Genomic DNA, 14419 nt, shown 5'->3' on the forward strand with positions numbered 1-14419 from the left:
AATTTAACAAGTATATCTTGAGCACCCATTTTCGCCTATCTCAATGCTAGGCCCTAGGGATAGAGTTGAATAAGATACCGTCCTTGACTTTATCGAGCTACAAGGTATGTAAGCTAACTATTTTAACCACAAGGCCATGGTTTCTTGTCTCCTCTGTGCCACTGGGCAACCATCAACTCACTCGTTTTCTAGCCTTCTGCAAAACTCCTCTTTATCCTTATCTATCTTTGCCTTTTTATCTCTCATCTCAGAAAACATCCTGGCCCTTCTCCTGCCCATGGATGATCTCTTCATTTGGGCTTTTTATCCCATTCCTTGTATTTTCTTATTTTTTCTCCCTCCATATAGCAACATACTTAAATCCCTCCTGTATTAAAAACAGAGCTCCATTCTTACTGTCAAGGCCTGGAGAGACTATAGCATAACAATTTTGGCTAAATGATGATAGTCAACACATTGTAGCAATAGGAACTCAAGAGTTGACATTATTTTAAAACGGAGGTATGCTACCTCAGGATGGTTTGTTAGCAGGGAGCAAGGTGCTTAGTTCAGTGGTGGCAGAAAGGGGATAATGGCAAGTGTCAAAATTGTCCATAACCGGCCAGGAGCGGTGGCTCACGCCTGTAATTCCCGTACTTTGAGAGGCTGAGGCGGGTGGATCACCTGAGGTCAGGAGTTCGAGACCAGCCTGGCCAACATGGTGAAACCACGTCTCTACTAAAAAGACAAAAATTAGCCGGGCCTGGTGGCACACGCCTGTAATTCCAGCTACTCGAGAGGCTGAGGCAGGAGAATCACTTGAACCTGGGAGGCAGAGGTTGTAGCGAGCTGAGATCGCACCATTGCACTCCAGCCTGAGTGACAAGAGTGAAACTCCATCTCAAAAATAAATAATAAATAAATAAAGATTGTCCATAACCAAATATGATCCAGTTCTAGAGGGTACGATTATCAATGGAGGTGTGACTCACACAAAATTCATCTGGCACTCAAGTGGTATGCAAGGTAGAGACTGGGAATTCTGAACCAGATAGAAATCCTGATGTTTCAAATGGGACACAGAGTCAGAGTCAGGCTGGTAGGCACATCGACATGACAGTAAATCTAGTGTATGGGGCTAGAGTTCTTAATCCACCCTGCCTCATTGTAGACTTGGTCTCAGCAACTAGAGCCAGGGTAGACCTATATGAGCAAATTAAGCAGACTCCACTCTTGAAAGAAGAAACCAGTCAGCTAAATGCCTTACTATTTAAATAAGGAAATCTTTGAGAAAGTGTGTTTTAAATAGAGGAAATCATATGAAGAAAAAGCACAGTATGAAAAAGTCTGGTGTATTTGGGGAACATATAGTAATCTGGTATGGTTAGAATATACATGTTTCATATAAGAAGTGCAAGAGGTGAAACTGGAGAGTAGATTGGCGTGAGACTGCAGGGCCTTGAATACGAGGCTAAAGAGTTTATACGTGGTACTGAGTTAAGTCTACTGGTACTGTCTTATACCTGGTGTCTGTGGGATCTCATTTAGGGGTGTGCTGTGTCCTTAAAGCATTTCCTTAGTGTCTGTACTTATAAAATACATGGTGGTTTATTCACAAGGTTATCTGCTTCTATATTGGGAATACTGAGAGTCAGAAGGTTAAGATTTTTGTTTAAGGTAACATAGGTAGTAAATGGAAAATGCAGAATTTGAACATGGATTAGTGCCCTTTCCTAGTATATAACCTAGTATATTGTTGAGGTTAGAAGTAAGGGCTTTAGAGTCACTTATGGGTTTGAATCTCCATTTCTTTTACTTCTATTAGCTTGTGTAACTTTGGAACAGTTCGTTTTCTGAGGCTCAGGCTTATTCCTGTTCTGTAAAATTGAGATAAGAATAGTAACATTCACAGGCTTGTATGAGGATTCAAAGAGGTAATACATATCAAATGCTTAACATAAAAACTTACAAATAATACTCAGTAAGTGGTAACTATTTCTAGTGTTACATAAAAGTTATATTAGAAAAATGTGTTTTTACTTGAATTACTCAGAATATGTAGAATAAAAGGAGTTGATCCAGTATTCTGATGTTATAGACATATTTGGATAGGAATTCATGCTTGTTCTGCACCGAGGTTGCAAATTTGCTTCATGTGTTCATTCATTGATTCACTAAACAGATGTTAATTTGGCCACATTCTGTACCTGACACCATTCCTTGTACAATGAACAGGACAGATGAAGTCTCTGCTTATGTCGATCTTACATTTTAGTGGTGTGCCAGAGGATGGAGGCAGGTGTTAAACAAATAATTAGATAAATAATTTCAGAAGGCAATAAATGCTTTGAAGACAGTAAAATGGGTGATTTGATATTACTTGTGGGGGTGGAGTTGGTCTAGGGCAACTTTAGAAGGAGTCATAATGGACAGCCTCTGAAGATGTGACACTTTAGGTGTGACCTGAACATTGAAAAGAAGCCAGTCATGAGAAAAATTGGAGAAAGAGTATTCTAGCCATGGCAAGTGCACAAAGGTCTTGAGGTAGGAACAAGCTTAGTGGTTTGTCTAAGGAACTAAAAGAAGGCCATTGTGTCTGAAGTGAACACTGATGAGAGAGTGGTATTAAGATACAACAGTAGAAGTAGGCCCAGGCCAGATCACAGGGGATTTTGCCGGTCATAGTAAGAACTGTGTATTTTATCCTAAGCGCAGTGTGGACTCCTGGAAGTTTTTAACTGCAGGGAATGATATGATCAATTTATATGTTTTTGCTAATAATAATAGCTTTTGTTTATTGGACAGATACAGTGATAAGCACATTACATGCATATATTTCATTTAGTCTTCACACAACTCAGTAAAATATGATGTTATTTTTGTGATTATTTTAGAGATTAAGAAATCTGAAGCTTAGTAAGGTTAATTTTTTAAATGTCACAAAATTATTGTTATTCATAGAACCAAGATTTGAGTTTGGATTTATTTGATCCTAAGCCCACATGGCTTTTATTAAGCTAAAATATATGTAACAGGCCGGGCATGGTGGTCCACACCTGTAATCCCAGCACTTTGGGAGGCCAAGACAGGAGGATTACTTGAGGTCAGGAGTTCAAGACCTGCCTGGCCAACATGGTGAAACCCTGTCTCTACCAAAAATACAAAAATTAGCTGGGTGTGGTGGCGGGTGCCTGTAATCCCAGCTAGTCGGGAGGCTGAGGCAAGAGTATTGCTTGAACCCGGGAGGCGGAGGTTGCAGTGAGTGGAGATTGCACCACTGCACTCCAGCCTGGGTGACAGAGTAAGACTCCAGGTCAAAATAAATACATAAATAAAAAAAATATATAAGAACATTGGCTATTTTAATCATTTTAAGTGTGTAATTCAGAAATATTGATTATATTAAATGTGATATGCAACCATCACCATCAAATATTTCCAAAACCCTTTCATCACCCCAAGCAGAAACTCTGTACCCTGTAAGCAATGACTCCTATTTTCCCCAGCCCTGGTAAAGTCTAATTTACTTTCTGTCTTCTCTATGAATTTTCTTATTCTAGCTGGGCTTGGTGGCTCATGCCTGTAATCCTAGCACTTTGGGAGGCCGAGACGGGCAGATCATGTGAGGTCATGAGTTTGAGACCTCAGCCAACATGGCGAAACCCTGTCTCCACTAAAAATACAAAAATTAGCCAGGTGTGGTGGCACATGCCTGTAGTCCTAGCTACATGGGAGGCTGAGGCAGGAAAATCACTTCAACACAGGAGGCAAAGGTTGCAGTGAGCCCAGATCGCACCACTGCACTCCAGCCTGGGCAGCACAGTAAGACTCCATCTTAAAAAAAAAAAAAAGAATTTTCTTATTCTAGATATGTCATATAAATGAATTCATACTATATTTCTCTTTTTGTGTCTGACCTATTTGAATTAGCATAATGTTTTCCAGGTTCGTTCGTGTTGTAGCATGTATCAGAAGTTCCTTCCTTTTTTACGGGTTAGTAATATTCTATCTTGTGTATATACCACATATTTTTTGTCCATTTATCCATTGATAGACATTTGGGTTTTTTCCACCTTTTGACCATTGTGAATACTGCAGGGAACATTGGTCACCAAGTGTCTGCTTGAGTCCTTGTTATCTATTATTTTGGGTATATACTTTGGAGGGAAATTACCTGGTTATATGGTAATTCTGTGTTTACATTTTTGAGAACATGACAAAATATTTACCTGGGTGCCTGTACCATTTTACTTTCCCATCAGTTCATAAGGGTTCCAATTTTCATTTCTAATTTTTTTATAGACAGGATCTCATTCTGTCACCCAGGCTGGAGTGCAGTGGCATGATAATAGCTCACTGCAGCCTTGAATTCCTGGGCTCAAGAGATCCTCCCGCCTCAGCTTCCTGACTAGCTAGGAATACAGGCATGTGCTACTACATCTAGCCTTTCTTTCTTTCTTTCTTTCTTTCTTTTTGTAGAGATGGGGATCTCACCATGCTGGTCTTGAACTCCTGGCTTCAAGCAATCCTTTGGCCTCCCAAAGCTCTGGGATTACAGACTATTTTCTGTATTTTTTATTTTAGACATCCTAATACCTGTGAAGTCATATTTCATTGTGATTTTGATTTGCATGTCCAATAACTAATGATGTTGAGTATCTTTTCATGTATTCTTTGGCTATTTCTATATCTTGTGATATGGCCACGTGTCTATTCAAGTTTTGCTCATTTTTTTTCTTATTGTTGAGTTTTTTCTTTTTTTGAGATGGAGGTTTGCTCTTGTTGCCCAGGCTGGAATGCAATGACGCAATCTCGGCTCACTGCAACCTCCACATCCCGAGTTCAGGTGATTCTCCTGCCTCAGCCTCCCAGGTAGCTGGGATTACAGGCGTTCACCACCATGCCCAGCTAATTTTTTGTATTTTTAATAGAGACAGGGTTTCTCCATGTTGGCCAGGCTAGTCTTGGACTCCTGACCTCAGGTGATCTGACTGCCTCAGCCTCCCAAAGTCTTGGGATTACATGAGCCACCGCGCCATGCCTCTTACTGTTGAGTTTTAAGAGTTCATTTTGTGTTTTGAATACTAGACCTTTATCAAATATATGTGCATAATTGTGTGTAATTTTATATAAATGTGATCATTTATATATATAAATGTCATATATATAAAGTCATTTATATATAAAGTCATATATAAATGTGATCATTTATATATATATATATAAAGTCATATATAAATGTGATCATTTGTATATGACTTTTTTTAATACTCACTAATATCATGGATACCCCTGTAGGTCAATGAATGTTATTTTCTCTTACAATTTGTGATGACTCATAATGTTCCATTACATAAATGAATTATAATTTAGTTTGTTTTTAATTTTTTTGTTCCACTTTGCTATTATTAATCATTGTATAGCAAACATTTTCGTGAAACATGAACTGAAGTAGATAAAACAGCAGTTTCATTGGAACTTTTTAACATTTGCCTTTCTGAAACTGATAATAATTGCCCAGGAAAAATAAGTGACAATATCGAAATCTTAACAATACAATAAGTTTGAGCTATTGTATGTACATAGAATACACAGAACTTTGTATCCAAGAAACAGAGATATATGTTCTTTTGGGTACACAGACAACATTAATAAATATAAACTATGCATTAGGCTATAAAGGAAGCCTCAAAAATTCAAAAGATTCTATATCACAGAGTATGTTTTGTAACCATAAGAAAATAAAATTAAAAATTAATGATAAATATTAAAACATTCCATATTTGGGAACTAACAAAGTGGTAAATATTCTTTGGGTTAAAAAATATATTTTACAATGAAATGACAATGAAGTCAGTATATATCCACATTTATGGGACACAGTTCAGTATGCAGAAAGGAAGCTCATTGATTTAGATGTATTGATCAATAAACAAGAAAAATTAAAAACAACTGTATTGAGCATTTAAATTAAAAAGATTGATAACAACAAAACCTACCCGAAGTGACAAAACAGCTGGACATATAAGACTTAAGGGCAGAAGTCAAATAAATTAAAAAACAGCTATAACAATAAAAAATGGTAGAGGTAACTAACAAAGCCAAAAATTAGTTATTGAAAGGATTAACAAGGTAGACTGGCAGGAAGATGCAAACAAACACAGTACAGAATATAGAGTAAAATAAATGAAATATTACAGACACAACAGATGTGTTAAAAAGACAAAAGAATTATAATACATTTGAAAAAAAGAGATGAGGTAAATTCCTAGAAAAATGTAAATGGCCAAAAATTGGCAAAAGGAAAAATTGAGACTTTGAGTAGACGGATATATATTAAAGATTTTGAAATGGAATTCATACTTCCCCTCCCCTTTACTCCCTCAGAAAAAGTTGTCCAAAACAAATTTGACCTTAGAAATGAGTCGGTTCAAATCCTTTCATTATTAGTGTAAAGGAGAAAAATCATGTGCTTATTGTAATCAACCTAGAATTGCAGGAAAATTACTTAAGTAAATAATATTTATATGATAACCTATGGCAAACATTATACTAAATGGAGAAACTTTAAGTATGTTCATCTTACGGCTGGATGTAGCACATGCCTGTATTCCTAGCTAGTCAGGAAGCTGAGACGGGAGGATCTCTTGAGCCCAGGAATTCAAGGCTGCAGTGAGCTATTATCATTATCTTACAATGGAGAACAAGAGAAAAATACCCGTTCGTCTACTATTGTTTAACCCAGTACTGGAGAGCCTCACCAATACTATTAGAATGAAAATTGGCCGGGTGTGGTGGTGGCTCATGCTGGTAATCCCAGCACTTTGCAAGACCTAGGTGAGCAGATCACCTGAGGTCAGGAGTTTGACATCTGCCTGGCCAACCTGGCAAAAACCCGTCTCCTCTAAAAATACAAAAAATGAACCAGACATGGTGGCTGGTGCCTGCAGTTTCAGCTACTTGGGAGGCTGAGGCAGAAGAATTGCTTGAACCCGGGAGGCAGAGGATGCAGTGAGCTGAGATTGTGCCACTGCACTCTAGCCTGGGAGTGAGACTCCTTCTACAAAAAAAAAAAAAAAAAAAAAAAAAAAAGAAGAAGAAAAGGAAAAAAAAAGATAATTAAATAAGTGCAGAAAGATGGGAAGGAAAGATATGAAATTGGTTACTATTTGAAAAACACTACAAAACAGCATGGTGTTATTTGCAGATGATATAATTATATAACTGGGAAAATCAGCAGCATCAGTAAACTTTATAAGGACTAATAAGAAATTCACCAGACTGGCAATTACATGAGTAATTTGCCAAAGTTAATATTATTTTTAACACGTGCAATAAGTAACCAGTAAATGTGATAAGTCATGTTGATACGGGAAGGGAGTAGGCAAGTGCTGGGAAGAGGAAGGCCGGGTCCCTGGCTAGGGCTCCACCCCTGGGCCTGTGCACTCAGACCTAGGTGAGGACAGGCATTTCTGTTTTCATGCCAAAATGTTACATTTTCCAAGACCACCCTGGCCTGCCATGCCCCCATCCTGTGCCTATAAAAACCCCAAGACCCTAGTGGGCAGAGACACAAGTGGCTGGACATCAAGAGGAACACACAGGCGGAAGAATGCATCAGCAGACACCAGCAGATGCCAGCAGAACACCGGCAGAACGAGTAGGGCACCGGCAGACACCAACAGATACCAGCAGGACACCTGCAGACAGCAGCAGATGCTAGCAGGCCATATATGGCAGGAAGACGCTGAGTTCAGCCGAGGGTGGTCAGAGGAGAGCGGGAGAGCTCGGCCGCTTAGTGGCCTGACTCCTGGGGAAAACCACATTCCCACTCCATCCCCCTCCTGGCTCCCCATCCATCTGCTGAGAGCTACTTGCATCATTCAGTAAAACCTTGCACTCATTCTCCAGTCCCACGTGTGATCTGATTTTTTCGGTACACCAAGGCAAGAACCCGGGATACAGAAAGCCCTCTGTCCTTGTGATAAGGCAGAGGGTCTAATTGAGCTGATTAACACGAGTTTCGTATAGACAACAAAACTAAAAGAGCACACTGTAGCACACGCCCACTGAGCCTTAAGGAACTGTAAGCATTTGCCCCTAGATGCTGCCTTGGGGTTAAAGCCCACATGCCCCACAACCTGCCCATCTGCATGCGCCCCCTAGAGGTTTGAGCAGAGGGGCACCGAAGAAGTGAGCCACACCCCAGTCTCATGCCCTTTGAAGGGGATAAGGGAACTTTTCCTGTTTCAATATCATTCACATTAGCAGTAAAAACTAAAATATGAAGAAATTATTCTTTAAAAATATACAAGATCTCTATGGGGAAAAGCATTAAAGTCTAGTAAAGGACATGGAAGAAAATCTAAATAAATTCTAGACCTTTCCTGTTTTCAAATGGATTTCATTAATATTATACAGATGTTAATTCTCCTCTAATCTATAAATTAAAGTTTAGTTGGATTTTTAGCTTAATATGCACAAATAGCTAAGTTAACCTTTAAAAAAAGACAAAAGAAGGGAGATTTTCTCTACCAGGCAGCACACATATTACAAAGTCAGTGGAGTGGAAACAGTTGGATATTGGTCCTCAAACAGAAGGCTAGTCAAACAGAATAGATAGCTGGAGTTCAAAATCACATATTAATTTAATATAAAATAAAAATCGCACTCCAAATTAATGAGGAGTGGAAAAATTCATAGTTGATTATAGGAATAATCAATCTCTATATAGAGAAATATAAAACTGGATACCTACCTAACATCACAAACAATGGTGACTTCCAGATGGATGAAGGGCCTAGAAGTGAAAGGCAAAACTCAAAGTTTGTTTGTGTCCTGTGACCTCCTCCCCATGTGATCATCTAAGTGGAAGTTCAAGGTCTCCAGGGAGCTGATGAAACCTTCGAGGATAATGCCTTCCCAGGGCTGCTCATTTCATTTTGTTATAAGGGCTCTGTACAGGTCTTGCTTTTGTGCCATTTATTAATTAGTTTTAAAAGATTAAAACATATTTTGTCCAGCATTTTAGAATTTTAGCCCAGAGTCAGCATATCTTACCGAGCAACCATCCTTCTAAGAATGGAACTCTCTCCTTATGTTTTCATTTTCAGTCTAGGGGAAAAATCCTTCCTGGTTATGGAAAAAAGTGCCACAGTGTATGTTCTAACTCTACTTTCTTTTAACATTTCTGCCTTGCGGGATTTAAGAATTGCTACTAAGGATCATTCAGTCATTATTATCATTTTGTCATGGGGGATATGGAAGGTTAGCCATCCAGATAACATATTGACTGGTTTTTGCATGATATTTAAATTACAGATATTTTAGGCCACTTTTAAATTGAATGACAAAAATAGGCGCTCTTGTTAGAGAAAACTTGAATAGTAGGTTGCTTTTGCCAGGCATAAGAGAATTCACTCATCTCATTCTGAGGCTCTTTGCCAAAGGGTAGCCTTTGGCTTGTCTACCATAAGAATCTGTGATCTGTCATAAAGCTAGTAACTTTATTTCTGGGACATGTCTTGTCAGTAGATAGTAAATGTTAGATGTGGCCCACTCTTTGATTAATATTTAAGGAGGAAGAGGTATTTTTCAAAATATCAGAGCTCTCCTATTTGTTTGGATCATATAGAATACCCATTATCAAGTAGTACAACACGAGAAGGCTACAAAGAATTAGAATGTTTGATTAACAGAAAATAGGCTAAGGGCAAGGAAACCAAGTTGAAAACATGAGCACTGTATCCCCTTACTTACCTAAAGCAAATTTCATACTAAGATACGTAATTCCTATTAATTGCCACTTGTGGGAAGGAGTAGTGGGAAAACCACAAATTACATTGTTTTAAACCTACTTGTATACTCGATTGAGACATCACATCTTAAAGAATAGCTAATCTGAATAGCTAAAATTTGATACTCTTCTTCACAAATATAGATTTGGATTGTCTGCTTAGATTTCTCTTTCTAACCCGATTACCTTGGCCCAAGATCCTACTCAAATCATTTGAATGCTCAGGGACACTTAAATTGTTAACGTATGTCAGCCTTTGGTGTCTCCTTTACAAAGTGGAGGTAATAAAATCCTATCTCACACTCAGAAAAGAAACAAGGCAAAATGTTTAATAGTGGTTACCTGTATGCAGTGGGCTTGGCAATAGGATAAGATTTTCACTTTTTACAAGCTGTATACTTCTGAATTGTTTAAACTTATTTCACTTCAAACAGGTATTGTTTTCATAATTTTTAGAACAAAAAGTAAGATAAGAAAAGGTCATAACCGATATCCAGGTAAAAATAATAGACCAAACCTGGAAATTGAATTATACTCTATCAGGAAACCTGATCGAAAGTATTGTAAACAGACTGTTTAAATAAAATTTAAAGACCCACAAGAACAGGATCAATGGAAGAAGCAACAATAACAACACAACTTTACAAACTAGAATGAAAATAGATGAATGACATCTTACTTACCAGTTGTAGCAAAGCCAAATCTTAAGATGGCAATGGAGAAATCCAAGAACAATCCTAATCGTAGTGGAGAATCCTAAAGACTCAATAATAAAAGGCAATTACTAACTTCAGGGAATATAAAAAGTTGTATAGAAAATTAAGATTAATCATACTGTGCTATATGAATCAGCTACAAATAGTGTTTGGATAGCAATAATAGTGTAAATACTGAATATAGATGAAACCATAATTTTCATAAAAGCATATTGGGAGTATGAGAGGAAAGGAAGTGTGTGTAGAGGAAATTGATGTTGGTGCTGGTGGTTATAATGAGACAGGAAGAGTAAAGAGAGCTAAATCTTCATCTTTCATACTGGGAAGTTAATAGGTAATGCATAAGTACTAAAAATTAAGAAATAGCTATTTAAAAAATTCATTTCAAGACACTAAAGTTATGGAAGTAAATACTAGAAGAATGAACATAAATAAATCAAAGTTGATGTTTCTGGGAAAGGGGAAATAGAAGAAGGACAGAGGATTGTTGCTTGTTTTAACCAAGTACATGGAACTAGATGCTTATTTGATTAAAGAGAAACTTCTATAAAATACCTTAAGCTTCAAATATTTATTAAGTGATCATTTGTACCTTATGAGTGTGATGATGCAACCAAGTTCTCAGGCTTTATTTCCTCTCTTTACTCTCTGATTCCTTATAGAACTGTATAAATTACTATGACATAAGAAAAAATTTGAACGTTAAACCTAGCAATCAGAGTTAATGTGAAAATTTCAATTAAATAATGTATAATAAAGAACCTCATACTGCTTGGCAAATATGTGTTTTCCAGAAGTAGAATTTCCTTCCCCTTCTCCATGAGGTCAACAAGTCTGTTGGTGCAGCGTTTTTCCTGAACGTGGAAACTGACTCTTGATAAGATAAGAGCTTCTCCTACATTTGGCACTTTCAGTGAAATTGATCCTAGAATGAAAGTACTTTTGAACTCATGTTGGGATGTCTCAGAAGCAGTAGGCTATGGTTATTGCTGGTTAACCTTAGTAGAATTAATTATAAGTGGGCTTACAAAGAAATAGAAAATCTGAATAGACCTATAACAAATGATGCTGTTGACCTATGAATCAAAGAGCTTTGCAGGAAGAGAAGTCCAGAGTAAGATGGCCTCACTGGTGTATTCCACTAATTGCTTAAATAATTCACACTAACCCTTAACAAATATTACAAATATTACAAAATAAAGGAGGAGGAAACACCTCCCAACTCATTCTATGATTCTGATACTTTGCTATACGTATTACTCTTAAAGCAAAGCCAGACACAACAAGAAATTACAACTATAAACCAATATCCTTTACAAATATAGACACAAAAATCCTCAACCTAGCAAATTAAATACAACAGCATATACAAATAATTATATGCCATAACCATTTATCCTAGAAGTGCATGGTTGATTTAATGTCTGAAAAATCAGTGTAATACACATAGATTATTACATGCAATATACATAGATATTAATAGATTAAACAACAAAAAACATATGAACATCTCCATAGACCTAGAAAAATCATTTGAGAAGATTCAACACCCTTTTATGATAAATATATGGAACAAACTAGGAATTCAAGAGAACTTCTTCAACCTAATTGATGGCAGCTATAACCAAAACTAGAAGTTAACATCACACATAAGGGAAAGACTAAAATCTTTTCCTCTATGGTAAAGAACAAAATAAGGATGTCTACTCTCTTCACTTTGATTCAACATTGCACTGGAAGTTCCAGTTAGCATATTTAGCCAAGATTGGAAAGAAGTAAATCTATCTCTATTTGCAGATGACTTCATGTTGTATATAGAAAATCCTAAGGAACACACACACACACACACACACACACAGAACTAATGAAGGAGTTCAACAACATTGTGTAGGATACAGGATCAGTATGTAAAAATAAATTTTATTTCTATCTACTTTGGAATAAAATTGTATTTCTATTGACATTAATAATGTGAACATTAGGAAAACAATCTGATTTAATCAAAATGATTAAAATATTTAGGTATAAATTTAACGAAAGATGTGCAAGACTTATATGCTGAAAACTACAAAACATCATTGAAATAAATTAAAGAAGCCCTAAATCAATAGAAACACAAGCTGTGTTCATGAATTGAAAGCCTTAATATTGTTAAGATGGCATTACTCGTCAAGTTGATCTACAGATTCAATGCAAGCCCTATCAAAATTCCAGCTGGCCATTTCACACAAATTGATAAGATGATCCTAATATCCACATAGAAATGGAAAGGACTGGAATAGAAAAAAATGTCAAAGGCAAATTTTTACATTTCAAAACTTACTACAGGCCAGGCGTTGTGGCTCACGCCTGTAATTCCAATATTTTGGGAGGCTGAGGCGGGTGGATTACCTGAGGTCAGGAGTTCAAGACTGGCCTGGTCAACATGGTGAAACCCCGTGTCTACTAAAAATACAAAATTAGCTGGGTGTAGTGGCACATGCCTGTAATCTCAGTTACTTGGGAGGGTGAGGCAGGAGAATCTCTTGAACCCAGGAGGTGGAGGTTGCTGTGAGCCGAGATCATGCCACTGCATTCCAGCCTGGGCAACAAGAGTGAAACTCAGTCTCAAAACAAAACAAAAGAAAACTTACTACAAAGCCACAGTAATCAAGACAGTGTGGTGCTGACATAAAGATAGACATATAGATCAATAGAATAGAACTGAGAGTCCAGAAACAAACATTTATGGTTCAATGATGATTTACAAAGATGTTAAAAGCGATCAATTGGGAAAGAATACTCTTTTGAATAAATGGTGCTGGGACTATTGGATATTTACTTGCAAAAGAATAAAGAAAACATAGTACATCCATACAGTCAAATACTCTTCAGTCATAAAAAGGAATGGAGTACCAATACATGCTACAATATGGATGACCCTTGAAAACATTATGTAAGTGTAAGAAGCCCGTCACCAAAGACTATAGTGCAGATTCCAGTTAATATGAAAGGTGTAGAATAGGAAAATCCATAGAGATGAATGTAGACTGTGGATTTTTGAAGGTGGGTAGAATGGGGAATGGAAAGTGACTACTAGTGTGATTAAGATTTCTTTTTGGGGTGATGAAAATATTTTGGAATTAGATAACAGCAGTGGTTGCACAGCTTTGTGAATATGCTAAAAACACCTGAATTGTAATTGTACACTTTAAAAGGATGAGTTTTATGATATGAGAATTATATTTCAGTTTTTAATTTAAAAATTGAATTGAAGGAGAACGTATTCTACAGAATCTTATCATCCTTGGTGGAGGCAGTAAAGTTTTCTGGCTCATGCTTTTCTCAATTAATTGGTACTTTAAATTGATTCAACAGCTGAAGGAACAGTTTGTCCTTCCTATGTTTTGTGTGAAAATGTCTACCTCCTGTTTTGGTATCTGAGTTAGGGTTGGGTTATGGAACTTCTCGAGTTGTATTTCTAAGACGTTCTGATTATTTATAAGCCCCATGAATGTTATTCCACCCATGATAATCTGGGCTACATGGACTGTGATCTTGGATGTTAGTTCACCTTATTTGAACCTTAATTTCCTTTACAATATCTGCTTCTCAGGGCTGTAAAGTCTAAATGAGATAATAGATTTTAAGTGTCTATCATAGTGCCTGGCCTGATATAGGCCTCAGCCTCCCAAGTAGCTGGGATTACAGGCACACACCACCATGCCCAGCCAATTTCTCTCTCTCTCTCTCTTTTTTTTTTTTTTTTTTTTTTTGTATTTTTAATAGAGATGGGATTTCACCATGTTGGCTAGGCTGGTCTCAAACTCCTGACCTCAGGTGATCCGCCCACCTCGGCCTCCCAAAGTGCTGGCATTACAGGAGTGAGCCACTGCACCTGGCCAAAAGCACATTTCTTATATGTCACAGGTCACTCAGCTCTGTCCTA

General features: G+C 37.2%; 1 protein-coding gene across 2 annotated transcripts in view; it reads left to right on the top strand.

The window, feature by feature from the left end:
• Nucleotides 1-14419, top strand: part of OPHN1 (oligophrenin 1) — a 366891-nt gene that overhangs the window by 172912 nt on the left and 179560 nt on the right. The gene's annotated exons all lie outside the window — the stretch shown is intronic.

Source organism: Theropithecus gelada, chromosome X (genome assembly GCF_003255815.1).
Source record: "Theropithecus gelada isolate Dixy chromosome X, Tgel_1.0, whole genome shotgun sequence".
NCBI classification, from domain to species: domain Eukaryota; kingdom Metazoa; phylum Chordata; class Mammalia; order Primates; family Cercopithecidae; genus Theropithecus; species Theropithecus gelada.